The 18,947-nt window shown below is 50.1% G+C and overlaps 1 protein-coding gene across 1 annotated transcript in view; it reads left to right on the top strand.

The window, feature by feature from the left end:
- Positions 1-18,947, top strand: part of ARHGEF17 (Rho guanine nucleotide exchange factor 17) — a 238,507-nt gene that overhangs the window by 16,440 nt on the left and 203,120 nt on the right. The gene's annotated exons all lie outside the window — the stretch shown is intronic.

The raw sequence follows: 18,947 nt of genomic DNA, 5'->3' as shown, positions 1-18,947 counted from the left end.
CGAGGGGACGGATCCTGAGCTAGTATAAACTGACCTCGCTTCGGTGTTGTCCATGGAGCAATGACAAGGTAGGGCCAGCTGAGGGTCTGGCCCCAGATCTTCCAGAGGACTCAGGGCTCTATGTGTCAGGGGCTTGTGGCAAAGAGCAGCGAAGTCAGCGGGAGCCATTGACATCCCTGAGTGTTGGATCGTGGCCTCAGTGCTCAGTACCGGCCTTCGGGGCCAGGCGGTGTAAAAAGCTCAGCTATTGTTTAGCCACCTATGTAAGGGCCAGATCTGTACCAGAGCTCGGCACTTGCCGTGTGCGTGTGTGTAAAGCCTAGCAGGTGTGTGTCTGTCTGTCTATAAAGCCTGGCTCTGTGTGTGTGTCTGTCTGTCTGTAAAGCCTAGCTGTGTGTGTGTGTGTGTGTGTAAAGCCTGGCAGTGATGGGTGTGTGCACAGCCTGGCAAAATTTCCTTTAATCCATATTTGAGTCACCAGGTGTCTTTATGCTTGAAATACATGGTCGTACTCTGAAGCACCTGGTCTTGCCCTACTGCCGTCCGCATGGGCAGGGTGCAGCCATGGTGCTGCTGGGCTAACTCGTGTGCTCCTTACCATGGTGTAGAAATGGCGCTCTGCGTGTGCTGGGCGTGCTTCCATGGTGATATAAAAGCAGGTGTGTCCACAATGAGACCTCCAGAGAAACATGCAATGCAGGTGCATGCCTCCATGGGCCGGGTGGGTCTGCGGGGGCCGATCCACCGAGGTTCCAAGGGTCACAGATGCTCAGCGTCTTGCAGCAGGCGTAATGCTAGTCACCCTGATTTCCAGGAGGACAGTGGCCGTCACGGTTTGAACTAATGGATCTTTGCCCAGCTCTGTAGACCAATTCGGGAAGAACAACATTTACTACACTGTGCAGAGAGCCCTTTGCCTGCTTGTGCTGATCAAGCTGCCCGCTGCTTCTGTCCCTGGCCCTGGCTTCCCGCGGCTCACGCTGCTGTTCCTCCCCAAGTCACGGACGCTCACCCTCCCAGCGTGGGAGTGCCCAGGTGGGCCGGCCCAACGAGGTTCTGGGAGTCCTGGATGCGCAACGTCTTGCTGGAGAGACTCGTCATGTGCCAGCATTGGGGCCTTGGTCAGCACGTGTGACAACACACTGGAATTCCACATTGTATAGCGGAACGGGTACGGTGTGGGGAGAATCCTTCACTCTTCTCCAGACTGGGAAAGGCAAGGATGTTGGGAAAGGGAGTGGATCACTTGATGATTGACTGTTCTGTTTGTTCCCTCTGAAGCACCTGGCATTGGCTACTGTCCGGGGACGGGATACTGAGCTAGAGGGACCATTGGTCTGACCCAGTGTGGCCGTTCTTATATTCTTATTCCTAGCCAACTGCAAGCTCTGCTCTTGGGATCTGTCATTCATCTCAGCTTCTGGCTAGTGGATGACCTGACCCCTCTGGTTGGTAGAAGTCAGGGGAAAGATCTCCCTTCCTATCCTGTCCCTTCTACTCATCTGCTGACTACCAGGAAGGCCTGTCGCTACTTCAACCCTCCCCCAGACACCCTTATTTTTGGGTCCTCCTTGTCAGTAGCCTCAGTGCCTGTCTGTTGCTCAGAGCTTTCCCAGGTAGCAGCAGGATTAAACTAAAGGGGCTGTGAGAGCAGCAGCGAAACTAGCCAACATCTTGTTAAAACCACACTGCTACTGCCTGGGAGTGCTCCGAGCAGCCTTTGTGGCACTGCATTCTCTGTCTGCAGACTCAGGAGGACAGCATTGCACTGGCTCTCCTTCAGACCGGTCTCTTTGTAACCCTTAAGGGTTAGAAGCTTTGTCTGTGTACATGGACGTTTATTTGGTAGAAATTGACGGCTGAGACCCCACCACTTCCCAGAGAAAGTTTTGTACTGCCCACGGCCAAGCAGGTACATGGATCATTTACACCCCGAGGAACAAGGTGGTGAACAGTACGTGGCCAGTTCTGCACTGGGTGGCACAAGTGTTATGTTGGTGTCACTCCACTGGAATTAGTGCCGTTACATCCTTGTAAAACTGGCATAAGAGAGTGGAGAATCAGGCCCTAAATGTTTCCAGCACTGCGCTATTTTGTTTAGATGAATATTAATCCGTCATTATTCCACTGTAATACTGTGGCTCTGACACTACCAATTTCCCCTCCCAGTTACCCCAGTGTAACTTCATTGATTATAGTGGAATTGTCCGTGAGTAACCGGCAGTGGCTCATTCTGCTAACATTGTGCCAGGGTCTCCTACCCTGGTGGCCAAAACTGGCTCTCTCTTTAAAAAAACCAAGCCAACCATTATTTAATGTCCCCTAGATCTGTAGGGGAAGCTGTAAATGGTGACTGACGACATGCAACGGTCTCTTTCTGCAGCGTAATTAGTTTTCCTGGGCGCGTTCCAAAACTTCGGCATGTTGTTTTTGGAGGGGTTTGTTGTTGTTTTTTTTTTCTCAAAAAAAAAAGACCAGACTTCTAAAGAATCCCTGTATCAGAAAAGCTCCTCCTCCACTTGTTTAAAAATGCGCATCAGGTTTGTATTTGCAGGAGAGCAGTTAATTTTACAAGGCAAATGTTGTTTATCCTACTGGACCAGGCTTTTGCTCAGGCATGCACAATGTAGGCCGTGAGATGAAATAACGCTTTCAAAGACAAAAACAAAAACAGGAGCGGAGGGAGAGAAATCGTTTGCTGATTCCATCAGAACTCACTGACTGTCTGGAACATTAGCAAACAAACACACACAATAGCCAGGGTGCAGAATAACATTACGGAGCTGGGGCACACTTCAGGCTCTGCAGATAAGTAAAGCCAGTGGGGGCTGTTCGTTACAGGAAGGGCTGTGGTTGGTGGGGGCAGCCATATGACTTACGTGTATGTTGGATGTACTGAGATCTGATCTGCATTGTGCTAGATGCTATACATATATATAGTCAGAAACAGTCCCTGCTCTGAAGAGCTTGCAATCGAAATAGGCAGGGGACGGATGATTACCCTAATGTTACAGATGGGCATCTGAGACACAGAGAGATTAAACTGACTCGTGCGTGGCCATAGAGGAAGTGCGGCTGAGTCAGAATGCAGCTCTCGGCCATAAACTGGCGCTGGGTGGAAAATTAGGCATGTTCATTGACATGCTCTTAAGCAGGAGCTGTATTAAATGGAAAAATACTGACTCAAATAGCACCTGTCCGGAGCAGGGCAGTCATGGGAATGTAGGCACAGCACAATCCTCCCACTCTGTGCTCAGGTCGCCTAGTCTATTGCAAGACTAGATGGGGCTCAGAGAAGGGTGACAAGAATGATCAAAGGCCTGGAAAAACTCTCCTAAAACACTGGGACTGTTACCTTAGAAAGTAAATGAATAGGAGGAGATGGGATAAAAGTCTATAAAAATACTGAATGGCTGAGAGAAGGGAGTTTGGGAGCTTCTGGTCTCCCTGCCTAACCAGAGGGCATTCTGTAAATGTCCAAACTCAAAACTATGGCAAACACTTTTTCACACAGTGTGTAATTAGACTGCGGGTCTCATTGCCACATGATGTTGCATCCAAGAAATTAACCAGCATCAAAAGGGATTGGACATTGATATGGCTATCAAGAATATCCAGGGCTATAATAGCTAACGCTAACAAAAGTTTTGGAAGGGATATTAAACTTCCTGCCTCAGGACTTTGTCAATCCTTAGTTATTAGAGACCAGGATGAGACCTGATGTCTGGGGGGTCAGATTCTCCCCCATTTGCTACTGTGGGACTCTTAACACCTTCCTCAAAGCATCTGGCACTGGCCACTGTTAGGGACAGGATACTGCACTGGAGGGATCTCAGGTCTGCTCCAATCTGGCAACGCCTTTGTTCCTAGTGGTCAAAGCAGCCTGGGCTCATTACTGGGCAGGGCACGGTTGAATGAGTCACACTCACACTTTGACTTCCATGCGTTTGTGTTTTAAACATCCCGGATTCCTGCCTCCCATTATAAACGTCTGAGTTTGGATTTGGCCTGTAAGGGACATTCCTCTCTCCCTCGTCCTTTTCTTTGGCGTCTTGTTTTCATGGGGGAACCTTTGGAGGAAAATCTCTGGGGTCAGATTCCCAGGAACATAACAGCTGCATAAAAGGCGTGCTGCACACGCTCCGTGCAGCAGTGCCCCAGATTCAGTAAGTGAGGCATTACATCTCATGTAGCCATCTGACTGCACTGCCCAGCTGTATGCCACTGTCTGGCATTTTTGCCAGTTCCTCTTTTGGCTTTAGTCCCCGTTCCCAATTTTATAGCGTTTTCCGCTTTTCTCCCCCTAGCACCGTGCTGGGGTGATTTGGCTACAAAAGAGACCTGATTTCATGGTCTCAGGTAGAGGAGCAGAAACCTCATACTCCTGTGTTCTTACCCTCAAGTGGGGAAGGATGGGCTTGTGGTTAAAGCACAGATTGGGCTGTGTCAGGAGACCTGGCTTCCACTCCCAGCTCTTCCAGGGACTCACCATGTGGCTTTGGGCAAGTCATTTAATCTGTCTGTGCCTCAGGTTGTAATACTCATCTCCAGGGGCAGGGTGGTGGAGGATTAACCCATCAATTGTTATAAACCAAGCTCTGACAATGAGTCTCTGTGGCCTTGGGCAAGCTGTTTAATACCTTCAGTGCCCTCCATCTGTAAAACAGCCTGGTAGTAGTATCCCTATCTCAGAGGGGTGGTCTTCACTAGACTTCTTTTAAATCTTGAGTCAATTGATTTCATAGATTCCAAGGCAGAAGGGCCCACTGTGAACATCTAGTCTGACCTCCTGCATAACACAGGCCAGAGACAATAACATCGTTGTCTGACTAGGAAAAAGGTTACTTAAATCCAAGTGTAGACAGGGCAGTTTGTGTTTTCACATGTCTTTTAAAATGAAGAGAAGACTGAGCAGGGACATGGTAACGGTTTTCAAGTACTGTACATACAAAGGTTGTTACAAGGAGGCGGGAGAAAAAATGTTCTCCTTAACCTCTGGTGATAGGACAAGAAGCAATGGGCTTAAATTGCAGCAAGGGTGGTTTAGGTTGGACGTTAGGAAAAACTCCCTGTCAAGGTGGTTAAACACTGGAATAAATTGCCAGGGAGGTTGTGGAATCTCCATCACTGGAGATTTTTAAGAGCAGGTTAGACAAACGTTTGCCAGGGATGGTGTAGATAATAGTTAGCCCTGCCATGAGTGCAGAGGACTGGACTAGATGACATCTCAAGGTCCCTTCAAGTCCTATGAGTCTATGTGTTAGCTGGTAGGGGTCAAGCCAAGCATGGAGCCTAGAGTTTATCTTGACCACCTAACATATGTTAAAGCTAAAAATTGCCTTGTCTACACGAGGGCTTTAACACATGTTAGCTAACACGTGTGAATATCACACCTTTAGGGTATGTCTACACTGCAGTGAAGGGTGATTGTGATGTGGGTAGATGTACCTGTGCTAGCTATAATCTAGCTAGCAGAGAAACATTAGCAATGTAGACATAATGTCAAGGGCTTCGTCTCAGGCTAGGACCCTGAGTGTGTACCCAGGATCCTGGTGGGCTTGTAGTGTGGTTGCTGGCCTGTACTGAAGCCCATGTTGCCATGTGTACACTTGCTACTCTTATCTGTGTTAGCTAGACTAAAGCCAGCATGGGCACACCCATGCCACAATCACACCTTCGTTCCCAGTGTAGGCATACCCTCAAACCCTAATGTAGACTAGGCCCTAGTGTATACACAGGATGGTCTCTAGCAAACTACAAATGTGTGTAGCCTGGAGCAAACCTGTGTGGAGTGTCCATGCTAGTCGTTACAAACATGTTAATTCTCATGAAGACAAGCACTAAGTGGTGATTGCCTCATGCTGGCTCTGTGCATGGGGAAGGCAAAACATTCACCCTGCGTAAAGCCTTCTAGTTCTGCATTTACTTGACATTCTTATTTGGAGGCGTACAAAGAAAGCCATGGAGACAGACACAGCTGGGGGTGGGGCAGTGGGGCTGGAATACTTTTTGGAGTGGGGGTGCTGAGCTGCACCCCTCTTACTCCTGTCCACGCCCCTCATCGCCCCCTAGAGCTGGGGCCGGGAGCAGAGCCATGACTCCGGGAGGGGGGTAAGTGGACAGGGGTAAGGTAGCTGGGACACCACATGCAGGGCCAGTGGCTAGGATACCATGGCTGAGCGGGATCCCGGGCTAGAAGCGGGCCCCTGGGCGCGCAGCCATCAGCTGAGTGGGACCAGCAGGCGAGCAGGACCCGGGGCCAGCAGTGTAGCCCTCAGGCGGTAGTGGGGCCGGCGGCTGGGACCCTGGGCAGCAGGGGCATTGGGGCTGGTGGCTGGGACCCCGGGTGCAAAACCTGGGGGTGCTGCAGCAACCCCTGCACCCGTACTTCCCACGTCTATGGGGTGGGGTGGGGTGTCTGAATCTGTTAAAAAGTAACGAGAATTTGTTGGTGTTTGGCTACAGTTTATTCACAGTTTTTGTTCTTTCTCACACCAGTGACTTCAGAGGACTTTCACCAGTGTAACTGAGATAGCAGGTGGCCCTTTAAGAACTCTCTGTAGCTGAGCATGACTGGTAGGTTGCCCTGCCATCCCTTCCTCCTGGTGGGTTCTCTAGCAATTGAAAAGGGAAGCAGGTGACCCCTACAGAGTGACTCTCAGCCGATCCAGGAGCTGTATTCTGTCCTGGCACATTTAGGGGAATGTGCTGTCACAGCGTTTGCTGCTGGCTTTTTTTTCACGCTGGGCCTTTTGTTCTCTCATCACTGTGTGTTCCCTGCCCTTTGATTGCAGCGTGTGAATAGCTTGGCTGGTTACCCAGAGTGCCTCTGAGCGCTTTGTTCCTCCGAAGTGTGCATACCTGGGGCTATATCCTGCTATCCTCAAAGTCAGGAGCAGGTCGATCCATTGCCTGAAAGGGGACTAGGATTTGTCCCTGATGGGTGGACAGGGGTGGGTCTGATCTTGCAGTCTTTGCTCACTCACGGAGAGCAGCTCCATGATCTCACCCGAGTAAGCGTTGCAGGGTGGCTGTTTCTCGAGGTATGTGTGGGTTCCAGGGTTTACTCCTAGTTCACAGGAGAGGTGTTTGTGTTTCACTGCCTTTGTTAAGGGCTCCAAGACTGTTGTGGAGCCAAGGCAGCAGGACACCTGGTTTCCTCCTGGCTGTCCAGTTCCTGGATGATAGAAATAACGCAAGGCAATATTCTGACCTGCAGTGAGTATAAACAAATCCACGGCCCAGCCCCACGAGGGGCTGAGTGCCCTCCACTTCTGTAGCAGTCAGCATGCTCCGCACCTGGTATGTTGGACCCATGAACATCAGTAGGGTGTCACTGGGGCTTATTCTGGCTCCTCTGGAGCCCAGATCCACAGCTGTGGCATTTATGGAGATGTCCAGATTTACAGGCTCTCCAGGGTGGAAAACATGTTGATAGGTTGATAAAAGCCTGTCTGTCTCTCCCCGTTGTGTCCCGCTGTAAGGCCTCTGAACCGGGCCTAGCACAATGGAGAACCAATCCTGACTGGAGACTCTGAGCACTATTACAGTATAACTCTTAATTAATAATCACAATGAATTCCACTCAAATGGGTGGAATGTCCCGTCCCCCCCCACGAGCCCTTTCCTTTGCTCCACGTCAAGTTCACAGCGAGCGAGGATCGCTAGTGTTTTCCAGAGGGCGCAGGGTTGAATTCGGTGGAAGCAGAGTTAGCACAAAGCTGAGCAGAACTGAAAGCCCCACTATTAGATTTTAGCAAGGGACTTTGTATGGATTTCATTCAAGCAGGAAACCGGGACACAGCAGCCTCTTAAGTTGTATAGGCACCATCATAACCATATTCCTCTGTTAATATGAACCAGCAACTTTAGCTTTAAAAGGAAAAAACAACAAGGTTTACTGTCTGCTACTGTCAGTTTTTGTCACCAGAGATTAAAAGTCTGGCCTCCCTGGGTGTACCAACACTCTGCTGTCATGGGTGTAAATCCTGACTACTCTGTCACCAGGAAAACAACTGGTCCGTCCCCCCCCCTTTTTTTTTTTCACTCATCCGGATAAGCAAATTGTGATCACACTGACAAATGGCCATTCAAAAACCAGAATATCCCACATTGCTAGAGATGGATCCAAGTAATGTGTTTTTGGGTCTGGAGCAGGATCCCCATTTTGGAGGTGTGGAGTTTTTGGTTTTGCCCATCGTAGAGACAAGGGCAAGCGACAGAAGTTTGGATCTGGCTCAAAACTTTCCTCAGAGCTTGGTGGAGTTTGGATCTGGGATTTTCGCTTGGACCCATCTCAGTGCATTCTCAAAGTCACCCTGAGTTTATCATTAGTCATGATCTGCCCAGAAGTAGAGGTCTGTTTTTCACATGCAGACCAAGGATGCTGGGAATTTTATATATATGTTAAACTATTTATTACTAGAAGGCCAAACCCATCTAGAAATAGACACACATTTTGGGTGGAATTTTGCAGAATCAAAATTGGTTAGGGATTGAGATCCAAGGCCCCATTTTATCCAGTCTCTCATAGGTTTGTGTGCATAGTTGGGGTCAGTCTCAAGAATCCACCTCCAAACTTCCTTGATCTCCCACCCAACTGTATTCGTTATTCAGTTCCCTGCTTAGTACTGTGGCCTATTTCTCTGCTATGGGGTGGAGCTGTTCTGGGAAAAGGTCTCTGGTCTGGGCACATAGGAGGTCCGACTAGATAATCACAGTCAGGGTGAGTTAAAAGAAAGGACGAACCCCCCACACCCCACCCCAATAACTGGCCATTTGCAAACTCTCATTTGTGTCCTTTCCCTGTGTTTATGGACGCCAGGCAAAACTGCATTCCTCCACGTGGGGGGAGGAGGGTGGGGGGTCTCGTCCTTCATCGGATGAAAGATCCAAGGGAAAATTCCCTCCTTTCTGAGGGCTCCTGCTTGTTGTCAAGACTGTAGCAAGGTGTAGCTGACAAAGGGCAAATCACGGCCTCAGAAGACACTCAGCACTGAACCTCTGACCTGAGCCAGGCTGAAGGGTGCCCCTCCTTATATTTACCTTCCACATGGATCCAGTCCCCACCCCCTCCTTTCTCTTGTATTCCTGTAAAAGTCTTACCTCACACGTAAGAGATTAGCAAAACCAGAACCCCAAATTGGAACCCCTTGGAACTGGGGGCCCAAAGAAGGGCAGCCTGAATCCGATCCCACCCCGTTATAGTTCCTCTTCCAGGCTGAAAAGGGCCTGTTTTCCGAGTCTGGATGCAGCTGAAATCTTGCCAGCTCCATTGACCTTGTGGGGTTTGTCATGGCTTTCAGCCCACATCTCATATGAACAAAGAACTGGGGAAGTTTGGGCCTTGTGGATTCTCTCCCCTAATCCAGATTCACCTTTGAACCTGACATGGAGCTTAACCCTGCTCTGGACCTCTCTCTGACCACCGCCAAGTGTGAACAGCCTTTAGCAGCAACACAGAACTGTGGAGCTGAGGGGCCAGAAAGGTTATTTAATATAAAGAAACGAATCCCGCCCTTTTTTTGTGTATCACTGATACTTGTACAACACTTTATATCTCCCCCATGGTGCTTTGCAGGCAGTACTCCTCACACATCTCTGCAAGTAGGTAGGTAAATGTCAAGGTCCTCAATTTACAGGTGGGGAAACTGAGGTACGGGGCGGGCCACACTTCTTCCCCCCTTGCTTATCCTCTCATCTGCGTAGCTGGCTCCTGTCAGTGTAACATCTGAGCACCATTTAAGGGTGAAATCCTGGCCCCATCTAAATCAATGCACGTTTGACTTGATGCTACACCACTCCTTGCAACATTGGACCCTCAGCAGAGTTGTGATTTGATTATGAATGTATTGACGTAAGCATCCGGGAACTCGGTCTCCCATCTCCCTTCTTCTCCGTCCCTTCCCTGTGGCCTCCCCACAGATGCCAGGTTCCAGGACGCGGCTGGTCCCATTTTCAGCATAACTTACAATCTATAATTAAACGTCTGTTGTGGGGCAGCTGCCCCAGCAGGGGGGAGGGGAAGAGGAAATATAAATCTATCCTTTCCTGGGTTTTCTTTACAGCCGCGATGGCCCTGTTGATGACCCAGCATACTTTGCCCTGTGGCACGGATTCCCACGGGGGTTAGAGTGGAGCGATGTTGTTCCTAAGCCTCGGCCCCGAGTGAGTGTGTGCTGTAAGAAAGGGCAGACCCATCAGAGCAGCCTCGATTGTCTTAACCCTTTTCGGCCAGAACTAGGGCCTGGTCCCCCTGTCTCTCTTAGATCAGGTCAGGAGGACCCACAGAAGCGGGAGAGGACTGAGGAGCATACTCCCCAGGAGAGAGGTTTGGAGGCCCTTGGAATTGTGAGGGAACAAGGCTTTAGGATTCTGTCTGGCTCCTACAGGCATGGAAAGAGCCTCCCAGCAGCTGGTTATCAGAAGGCCCCGTGCAGGAGCCAGCAGTGCTTACTTCTGCTAGGATATCCCTGGGCTGCCTCCCTGCTCCAACCCCCCATCCCTGCATCCCAACCCCCACAGAGTCCCTTGTGTGCAGCGCCCCACCAGAGGGGCTTATGCAGGATGCAAAAGGGGAGGTGGCACAGTGGGGTGAAGGCTGTGTTCCCTCCTCTTCCCCGTGGGCGCTGAGAGCTTGCACCAGGACGCATGTAGTGGTGGAGAGACTTCTGTCCATTGAAAACTATTAAACGCGTAGTATTATCATAGCACTTAGAGATTGCATTGTGCTAGGTGCTGTACAAACACACTGAGACAGTCCCATCCCCATAGGAAGGATCATGATCCTTATTTCACACACGGGGAGCTGAAACACAGATAGATTAAGTGACTTGCCCATGATCACAAATGGAGTCTGTGGCAGAGCCAGGAACCAAACCCAGATTTTCTGGTTCTCAGTCCTTTGGCACAAGATCATCCTTCCTCTCTAAAGTCCTTTAGTTACCCTACCATGTTCATTGTCTTCTGGGACATTGGGATAATCCAGCTTGTGCTGCAGCTCTGTGCTGACATGGGTGACTGCACCGTTTCTATCTGTGCTGTGTTGGATAGTACAGTATAGTCTGACCTTGCTTTGCAGAGCTTCATTGGTACGAGCTGTGATTCCCCCGCCCCACATGCTTTACAGAGGGAAATTACAGCGGAGAAAGAAATGAAGGAAAAGGCTCTTTTCCAACAAGATCTAGAAAGCAAGGGAGAGTCAGTGATGCAGAGAGCTGCAGAGAATGGATTTCTGCTCTGGTTAAAAAAAATCACAACAGTACTCTAGGGTAATGGCTCCAAACCCAACAGCAAGCATTAGTGTTAACACAGAGTTTAGGAGTCTGGCACTGTGACTAGCTGGAGGTGCAGGGGAGAAGTTCTCATGCCACCAGTGGCATGATTTTATAGAGGGACAGAGTGGCATCCAGTGTTAGGCAAGCCAAAAAAATGTGAAAGGAAGTAAAAGAGACACGAAACTTTCCCCTTAGCACAGGCTCTTTTATGGTATTAAAAATAACCAGGTTTAAACCTGGTTGTGGCCAACACACATTCTAATATGGCCGAGGGTTGCCTGGGTAGGCAGAATAAAAACTGTATTAGAAAACCATGCATTAGCCTAGATACCATGCACAGAACAGGTAAGTTATTCTTAATTGTCTTGCAGAAGTGGATAGAGGTCCCAGCTGAGATCAGGGCCCCCCTGTGCTAGGCGCTGTACAGACATATGGTGAGAGACTGTCCCTGCCCCCAAAGCTTACAGTCTAAATAGACAAGACATGCCAAGGATAGGACGAAGGAGGTATTTATCATACACCCATTTTACAGATAAGGCACTGACACCCAGAGAGCGATATACCCAGCTCAGAGATGGAGAAGTGAGCTCAGAACTCCTCAGTCCCAGTCCAGTGCTCTAACCACCAGGCTATTCTTCCTCTCTTTGTTGATTGTTGGGGCCTTTGGCACTCCGGGGCTAGCACAGAACTGTTCTTTGTTGCCATCGGTGTTAGTAGTGGGTTGATATAAATGGGGAGGCAAAGGGACATCTGTGGTTGTCAAGAGAGATGGCAATCACTTAGCCCTGCGAGAGCAGTTGAAAACACCATGCAGCTATGCAACCAGTGAACATCTGGACCCCCCTGTGCTAGGCGCTGTACAGTCACAGGACCAAAAGACAGTCTGTGCCCCAAGGAGCTCACAGTCTAAGTGATGGGAACGCTAGAAATCCCTAGGAAGACAGACATGATGCTGAAACGTTTGGAATTGAAAACACTAAAAGGGCTCTTTTAAAAAACCAATTTCCATTGGAATTTTTCAAAATCCTGCTTAAACAGCCATTTTCTAGACTTTATAAAAGGTCAGTTTTGCCAGACCTACGTTTTTGGGCCAGACTTTGCAGTTCAGTGCCCCTTTGGCGTAGCTCAGGAACAAATGACGAAGGCCAGAGAGCACTGATCCGGACAAACCAATCCCTCTCGGACCGCTCTGAACCGAGGGCTAGCTGGAGGGATTCGCTGTGCGGGAGCCTGCTCCTGGCTTAGACCATCTCAGGAACGAAGGCTGCCAAAAAGCAGGGTGTGGGCACGGAGCAATTCAGAGCAGGACAAACCGTGATGGTTCCTCAGGGCATTGACTGGTGCAGAGTCGCTTGATGCTGCTGTTCGACACACTCAAGTTGTAGCACGCCCCTCGACTGTGGAGTAGCAGTGTGATGCTGATGTCAGCGCCGCAGGGACACAGAATCAAAGAGCTACAACTTGTAATGATCCAGTGCAACCCCAGCAGCCAGGCCTCTTCCCCAGCCAGTGCCGTGTGCTGCTGGGCAGCGCTGGCCGCCAGTGGACTGCCTCCCCAGCGGATTTTCCACCCACGGGACCCGTCTGCTGGAGGTTGTGCTGGCATCAAACAGGACAGCCCCCAAGTGAAGCTAGACTTGCAGGTGCAATTATAACTGACCCCTCCTACTAGATGCTTTTCCAGCTAGAGCCCTCGGGGGGCCAGAATTGTGCATTGACTTATACCCTGTGTGATGCCAGTGGGATTGCACTGGGTGTAAATGAGTGCAGGAAATGGCCTGACTCTGCTCTCAGTTTCACTGGGGTGAAGCTGGAACAACTCCACCAAAGTCAGAAAAGTTCCACTTCCTGCCCATCATCTCTAAACTGGGCCCCACGTTTCAAAGAGCTGAGGGATTCAGGAGACATCAAGACCAGCTGCTTCATCCCGCGGCGGGGTTGTTAAGGAATTGTGGACTTGGATCATTCAAAGAGAGTAGCAGGTTTGTGGTTGGGCTCAGGAGATGTGCTACAAAAGCCATCCAGAGCGTACTGGAGGTTATCCAGTGCTGCTGTCTGGCGGACTGAGTTACCAGCCCTCTTAGCATGGGCTGAGCTGCCGGCCACGGTGCAGAAAGTGAAGCTAGCAGCATGAACTCCAGGAGCCGGCGCTGCCGGGATGATCTCGTTCAGTTATAAGCTATGGGGAAAAGGCTGAAATACAGCTGAGCCCACAGGGCCATTCGGTGGGGAGAGAAGGGAGAGTCACAAGTTACCGGACAATTTATAGTACTTGCTCTCCAAAGCTGGGCACTCAGGGCTGCAGCTGCTCTCCCGGCAGCTGGATAAATGGATCAGCGTATAAGTGTGTCTTCCCTGGAGGGGAACTGAATGTGTGTCCGGTGCGGGGATGGAATGGGCCCAGATCTGAGTGTGGAGTGGGAGCAGTTGTGGGTTCCCAGGGGGCTTGCAGGGGAAGGCATCCTGTTAGTAAGGTGAAGTAGGAGGAAGGAGGGGATCGCACAGGTGGGTGCTTAGATTGGTCCTGCACATCCTGTAACCCCCACAACAGCAACCTAGTGCCATAGGACAGATGGGGACTGAACAAGGGGAGTTATTCCAGCGCAGGCTGGCTATGCTGTGTCGCTGTCTAGCAGTGATTGGATGAGAGACTGCAAGGGAAAAGCCAGGGTGATGCAGGAATTGATGCTGGGGGCTCAGGAGGTGTCTTGTTGCTGGTACTGACCTAGTGACCTGGCATGGTGTTATGGGGGATACTGTGCTGAGAGAGATGCCACCTCTCAAGTGAGCCATAAAGTCAAGGTCCAAACAGACCAACGGTACTTTTTCCAACGGGGGGGGGAATCACCCTGAGGGGTTGTTCACGTTCATTGTGGGGAACAGCACTGTACAGCTAAGAGTTCGGGGGCTTCTGGTTTTTGGGTTCCCAGCTCAAGGCACCTGAAGGGGCAGGTGCTCAGCACTTTCTGTAAACAGGCCCCTCTAAGATCGCTCAAGGTGGGCCCCTCAAAATCTTGCTCCACCTAAAATCACCTCTGCAGTTTTAACAGGATATTAAATTCTTAACTTCTCTCCTCAACTCTGGTGTGATGTTGAACAGCTGCCATGCTCCCCCTCCGAGGTGGCTGCATTGCAGCATTGGGTGAAGTCATTCCTTTATCTGTAAAGCCTGTCAAGTTTACATGTAAGGAGACCACAAAAGATTTCAGGGGGCCACACACACACATAGGCTGTGATATTTGCTGCAGTGCACTAATTAAGGCTGTAGGAAAGAGGTTCAATGAAAAATAAAGGTAGATCCAGGGACAGTGCACTTGGCAGTTCATATTCCTTAAGGCTTAAGAATGGTACCCACAGCAGTATCCATTATCCAATAGAGATGCTTCTCTCTCTCCTCCCGTTTCCCAGCACCTGGATTGCTGGCTTACAGAGACGCTTCTGCAGTTTCCCTGTTGGATTGATTGAGGCACACATGTGACTTTCCCCGAGTCCTCCGCAGCCTGGATCTGAACCAGGGGCCTCTCCTGGCTCTCAGTCATCTCGCCGGCTCTGTGCCCACAAGAGATCAGGAGGTCTGCTTTGCATCTCCCCTGCAAGGCTTCCCCTCCTCTAGCAAGGCCCCAGGCCCCTAATGAATTGCCAATTGCTAGAGGTCTCCCAGCCTAGGGGTGATCCAGCCATACCCTGCTGCTTTTTGCTCTGCCGTAGAGGTTATTACCAATGCTTTCCCCTGTGGGGCAAAGGAGACTCAAGTGGTGTGATTTATAGAGCAGCTTGTTCTCCCCAGTGACTCAAACCACTTGATTTTAGTGCTTTGTGTGGTCAGCCCCTGAGGGCCAGCAATAGACAAACGACAACACTTCCATGTTAATCTCAGTGCAGGCTGATGTCTCCCGTACACAAGCCATACCCTGAGAGGAGAATAGAACCCGGAGAGCCTCACATCCAGTCTGCTAGTCTGGCCAGATGCATTGTGGGTAGCTGGTGTTCTTTTGCTCTCGGAAGTGTTACCTAGAGGTGTCTGTTGGGAACGAGTTAGAGTGGATGCAGCAGCAATCCTGTATCAAAGTAGTTTTATGGCCCCCATGACCCTGAGCACCTCAGAACCCTTAACGAATTTATCCTTACGGCAGCCCTGTAAAGTAGGGCAGTGCTGTTATCCCCATTGTACAGGTGGGAAACTGAGGCACCACGAGGCTAAGGGCTTGTCTACAAATGAAAATAAATCTGGACGAATAGGGCGTGATTTAAAGTGCGCTAACTATTCCTAATTAACTTATTCCAGAGTAAAAGTGGGTTAAGCGCATCCAGATACGGAGCTAATCAGAAATAGGCGTGCCAGAATAGCTCCCCACGTAGGCCAGCATTAAGGGACTTGCCCGGGGTCACACAGGAAGTCAGTGGCAGAGCTGGGAATCAAACCCACGGCTCTGGCTAGTACCTTAACCATGGTCGGCCCTTTCCTTGGCTGTTCTGTAGAGGTTGTTTAAGGGTGGAACAGCAAAGCATGGCCTAGCTGCGATGTCCCTGCTGCCTGTACATCAAAAAAAGGGCCTCACTTTTCACAGATATTCCTCAGGGGTATCACAGCAAATCCTCCCAAGCTGAAGCAAAAAGACGGCTTTATCTCTGCTCCCATTCCTGGGTAAGCCCACTGTAAACACCTCCTTTATAACATGCACCTGGCTACAGCCTACAGATTCCTGCCAGCCTTAACCCAGCTGTGGGGAGAGGCCGTGTTACCTTCCTGGAAGCGGGTGGGTGGGGGAGCAGAGGGCCTCTGGAGTGCGCTCCCTCTGGCTTCCCTCCTTCAAACAGCTGTCCCCACATGGAGGAGAAAGGAACGGGCGCACCAGCTCTTGCCGGGCTCAGCCGTTCTCATGGCACAGCTGGCCCTGGGCCATGGAAACCTCAGCAGACTGCAGAAATAGATCAGTGGGAATGCGGCGTGTTTGCGAGGGACTGAGTGTACCGGGAGGGGGTTGGTTTGCTGGAAGATTCTGCCGCCAGGCCCACTGCCGCCCCACACCCGCCTTCCCCCTCCCGCTCATCCAGGGGGAAGACTAGCACTTTGAGCCAGCACAAATCAGAGCCCATCTGGCTACGGTCACTCAGGGCACGGAAACAGGCTGCCAGCAGCTCGGTGATTCTCCACCAGCCTCGGCATGACGAGGGCCACCAGCCGGAATTCCTTTAGTGCCAGAACGTTATCAAGACAGCCCCAGTTCAAGCCCCGGTGCTGAGCCAGAGTGGGTTTAGAATGGACACTGAGGATACACAGAGCAATGTGGCAGAATCTGATGTCCTGCTGTCAGACTCCGCTTAAATCTTCCCCACCTCCCATCGCGTGGTACATTCCTGCCGCCTTTGCTTTGGAACAGGGACGTGCAAAGGGGGGGAAGGAGATGCTTTGGGGAGGGATTAGAAAAGAGACAGGGCAGAAAGGGCTGCGGGGCAGAAGGCTCTCGCACCAACGGGGTGTGATTCTGTGAAGACACAGAGACAAGGCTGGTGCGGGTGAGCAGGGAAAGGAGCAGAGAAACTCTTGTTAAGGCACTGTCATGGGGCTGGGGAGAGCTGCATTCAGTTCCTCTCTCTGCCACAGATGCCGTGTGTGACCCTGGGCAATGCTTCAGCTCTCTGGTTATGACACCATCCCTGCCCATCCTGGCTCATAGCCATTGATGGACCTATCCTCCATGAACTTACCTAGTTCTTTTTTGACCCCTGGTATAGTCTTGGCCTTCACAACATCCTCTGACGCGAACAGAGGATGTCCATGAGCCCAGAGGGGCGCTAGGGGCTCGTGAGCTGAATCATTAGGCTCTGCTCAGGAGTGGTGGCTGGGCAGCTTGTTTTGAAGGTCACAGAACCTTTCTGTCTCCAGGATTGTCCGTCTCCCTTTAGGGGATGAAAAATCATCCCTCCTTGGGTCAGCTTAATGCACCAGCTGAGCGTATAAGTCTGTTGTCAGTGAGTGGTGGAAGAAGAAAGGCTAGCGGCTGGTTTTCCCCCTTTGGAAATGATGTTAGCAGGTATGCGGGAGTGGGATGGGGGAAGGAGTATGTGGGGCAGTTCTGTACCTCCCTCTTCCCGTGGAAAATCAACTCTGCTGCTATCTCAGCAAGATCCACTGGGCCCTGTCCCAGTGTGTTTAACTGGCTTAGTGAGTGAGAGCATGTCTCCCTCTAGTGACCAGATCCTGTGACTACAACAGCTGTGGTTTTTTAGATACCAGGGTCTTAAGGCGGTCTGAAATATTCCCTGAATAACTGCTCGCTCAAGGGTGACGCTGCTACGGCTCAGCAGCCGTTAGAGTCCAGACAGTGACATGGGTCTGCAAGCCCGCCTGGTATGGAGGGAGCCCCCCGCGTTGGCCTCAGAGTCAGTTCCCTCCAAGGGGGCTTCTGGACCCCGGGGAACAGACTGGCTTGCAGTTCTCTCTTGCAAATAGGGTGACCAGACAGCAAATGTGAAAAATCAGGACAGGGGTGGGGGGTAATAGGAGCCTATATAAGAAAAAGACCCAAAAATCGGGACTGTCCCTATAAAATTGGGACATCTGGTCACCCTACTTGCAAATCCACTGAAGTCTATATGGGTGCACAGGTGCAAACTGAGGGCAGAGTGCAGCCCCCTTGTGTTTCCAGTGACACTCTGCAAATCACTCATTATGACAGTAGCACCTAGAGGCCAATATTGTGACTGCGTTGTGCTAGGTGCTGTATGAAACACATTAGAGAGAGAGAGTTTGGGCCCTGAAGAATATACAGTCTAGGTAGATGAGAAGGCAGGGAGACAGACAACCAGAGTGGTGACGGTCAAACAGCAAGTCAGTGGCAGAGCTAGGTCTTCTGGTGCCCTATCCGCAGGCTTGGAAAGTTCAGATTTTCCTAAGTCTATGTCGATAACCATCGATTTTGCCACACGAACACAAACTGATGAGAAAATATTTCCATCTGTAACAATCAAACTTTCCATAGAGGCCAAGTAAGAAAAATGGTGCTGGAGGACTTTAGAGTTTGCCTTGAAGCTATTTGTTTTGTGTGATGTGATGTGATGTTGACAATTTGTATTTTAACTCTTCTAAAACTCGTTGAATCTCAGTGTCTACTGTCATTACATAAAAAGATGAAGTGAGCTGTAGCTCACGAAAGCTTATGCTCAAATAAATTGGTTAGTCTCTAAGGTGCCACATGTCCTCCTTTTCTTTTTGCGAATACAGACTAACACGGCTGTTACTCTGAAACCTGTCATTACATAATGATTGTCTCACACTCCCATTGTCTGATCTCCCACCCCCATAACTTCCCTTAACTTTGAACATTTAAATTGATAAAAATCCGGAAAAACCCATAATTTTGTGAAACCAGGAAAATGATAAAACAATAAACGTCTAAAAAAAGCTTGAAAATAAACATCTATATTATACTTCAAAATGATTTTTTAAAAATTAAATTTTGCCAAGTCAGTCTATCCACTAGATAAAGCTGCCTCCTTGATAGGGCAGAAGACTGAAGAATATTGTTCCTCTTGAACCTTGTGTAAACTTGGGTACAGAAGAGGTGACCTAGCATCCAAACAGGGCTTTGGTGCTTTCCTTCTGCTTGCCTAGTGTCAGACTTGTTACAAAAATTTTCAGGCCAAATCCTCAACTGGCATAACTCCATT

Source organism: Lepidochelys kempii, chromosome 1 (assembly GCF_965140285.1).
Source record: "Lepidochelys kempii isolate rLepKem1 chromosome 1, rLepKem1.hap1, whole genome shotgun sequence".
Lineage (NCBI taxonomy): Eukaryota > Metazoa > Chordata > Testudines > Cheloniidae > Lepidochelys > Lepidochelys kempii.
The sequence above is the reverse complement of the archived record's forward strand: the minus strand, read 5'-3'. Positions and strand labels throughout refer to the sequence as shown.